At 34.6% G+C, this 2,500-nt stretch overlaps 1 pseudogene; it reads right to left on the bottom strand.

Moving 5' to 3' along the window:
- The window catches only part of LOC137627797 (uncharacterized), a 155,149-nt pseudogene that overhangs the window by 129,563 nt on the left and 23,086 nt on the right, over positions 1-2,500 (bottom strand).

Below are 2,500 nucleotides of genomic sequence, written 5' to 3'. Positions count from 1 at the left end.
CCAGTAGGATGTCGAAACATAACACTCATCTACAAAATCTCAGGATGTATAGAGTTATATTTCAGTATATGTACTTGATGATATATAATATGAACTACTATGAGATTCATGGCCTCTGTAACACGGTTTTTTGGACTTTGCTCCTTATCAATTCATCGGATGTAGCTGAAAGTTGACATATGTATATTTTACAACCACACACAAATTTTTTCAGCATTATCAATAACCTAAACCCGATAGTTTTAATTTTTATAGAGTAAAAATGATCCAGCCGACGCCATGGCCAGTGATACCGAGCCAAGAGTCGAAAACATTCATTACGTAAGCAATGTAAACACCTTTTGACAAAATTTTGCCCCGCCCATCCACCAGACATCCATTCACCTTGTTCCATCGGCTCTGAAACCCATAACAGTCAAGAATAGCTAACAGGATTTGGAATTGCCCCCGTGGTTGCAAAACTGCATTTGTCTTACGACTTGCAACTTTATACAGTCAAGAGAAAGCCCGTGGCCATATTTACTATAGCCTGAATAGGTAATTATTCAGTTTCTAGTTTAAATCCAATGTTTATGGTCTGATTTGTATTTAGCGTAACATGATTATAATACTTGTAATGTCATTCAGGCTTTTGAACATTTCCATTAACTATTCACTATGCCACCAAAAGAGAGAGAGAAAAAGAGAGATTGTATGTAAACAGTCTTTATATAACTATTTTTGTTAAAATAAGAATTTTGTGCTAAACTCTCCATCAGACCAACGGATCATCCGATATGATTTTTTTTTTCTTCTTCTTAGGCCGTACGACCGTGTTGGTTATGTTTTGGGCATGACTGCATTTTGTAAATAAATCATGAATAGTTTTAGGAGTTTTATTTGTACATCTAATGAGAATTTATAGAAGTAAAATTAACATAATTCATTTATCCTTTAAAATAATTACTACATGTAGCAAAACAAATAGTAGTAAAGATGATAATGCAATGAAGGAATGATACCATACTTTATCTTTAGCTTTAACATCGGCAATAACCTACCCAGTTGCCATAATTTGTCAGCTTAATGAAATAACCTATCATCTAATGTTAAACTTAATTTCTGAAGAGGCCATGGCTTATTGCACAGTGAAAAAAACATGACAAAGACTTTATGAATGGGGGAACGATACATAAATGTGGGTGGGGTATCTGTGCTAGTGTAGTAATACTACTGTAGCAGTAGTGCCGCAACAGTAGTATATATGAATTAAACGTTTAGGCCAACTGCTGGGATCCTTGAGGATCATTTAGCACTTCTTGCAACTACTCGAGAAATTAGTTTTTATAGCCAGAATTTAAATTTTCTGATCCAACAATGCCCATGATAGCCTTCAGTGTTATCCTGAATTATATCGAGGCCAAAGTGGGTGGAGCCTCATGAAGTCATCATTCTGACGATAATTATTGGTGAAGGTTTAAAGCCAAAATACGGTACCGGCTATTTTTTTTTTTCTTGTTTACAGTAAATAGGTAGGTAGATAGACAATAAATAAAAATTGCTTGACATTGGATATAGCAGTTAGCAAATCAAGCTTGTCTACTACGTTTTTGAAAATTACCAACTATTCCCTACACCTTGTCAATTTGATTGTGACCTATAAAGTAGACTGTAATTTCTTAGGAAACTTATTTTGGGAGTTAGACTAATAATCGAAGTGTTTTTGTATTCGTTAACATATTTTGTTGGTTTGTTCATTATGACAATTATCAGTGGAGAGGTTTCAGAGTTCATAAAGGTGTACTGCTTTGCTTTTATTTAAACTTTTGTGTCATTGTTGGCAGAGGTATAGCCTTCGTTACGTATAGCCAATCATCGATCGAGAATGAGGGAAGAAATGCCGTCATAAGTTACGTAACGAATGCGTTCGGAACCTTTTCTCTGAATAAGTTGGCCCGTCTTCAAAAAACGTCACTTTTACATCATAAGTACCAAATTTATTCAACCTACGTAATGCAGAATCTAGTCAAATTTTATGTGTAGATATAATGTGCATTCTGAAGAAGCGTTATATTTATGAAATTCAAAGATAAGAAATTATTGCGAAAAAACCGTGTTACAGAGGCCCTGAATCTCATAGTAATATACTTTGCTTTACTTAATAAAATTTATCTTTCCTCTCCTTTAGTTCATTCGAACAGTTGGTCGTTTCAAGACTAAAACATCTGCTGGATTGGGTTGTGGATTTAAAGAAACTCTTATGTTCTTTCTAGTTTTTACAAAGCGTCCTTTTGCAGATCAACATACTGAAATTATCCGTCTGTGTGTAGAAATCTATGAGTTTTTATGAAAATTTTTCCCCACACTTGAAAATCATCAACGTGCTGTCTATTATTCCCTTCAGTTTTTCTCGTTTCATTGCTGGCATTGAAAGGGTCTTAATTTGCCAACAGTTATAAGAGCCTTCAACATATCATCTGTGCCTAGAAAACTGCTAGCATTGTTTTTTCCTTCTTGTGGT

The sequence above is a fragment of the Palaemon carinicauda genome, chromosome 2, assembly GCF_036898095.1.
Source record: "Palaemon carinicauda isolate YSFRI2023 chromosome 2, ASM3689809v2, whole genome shotgun sequence".
Taxonomy (NCBI): domain Eukaryota; kingdom Metazoa; phylum Arthropoda; class Malacostraca; order Decapoda; family Palaemonidae; genus Palaemon; species Palaemon carinicauda.
The sequence above is the reverse complement of the archived record's forward strand: the minus strand, read 5'-3'. Positions and strand labels throughout refer to the sequence as shown.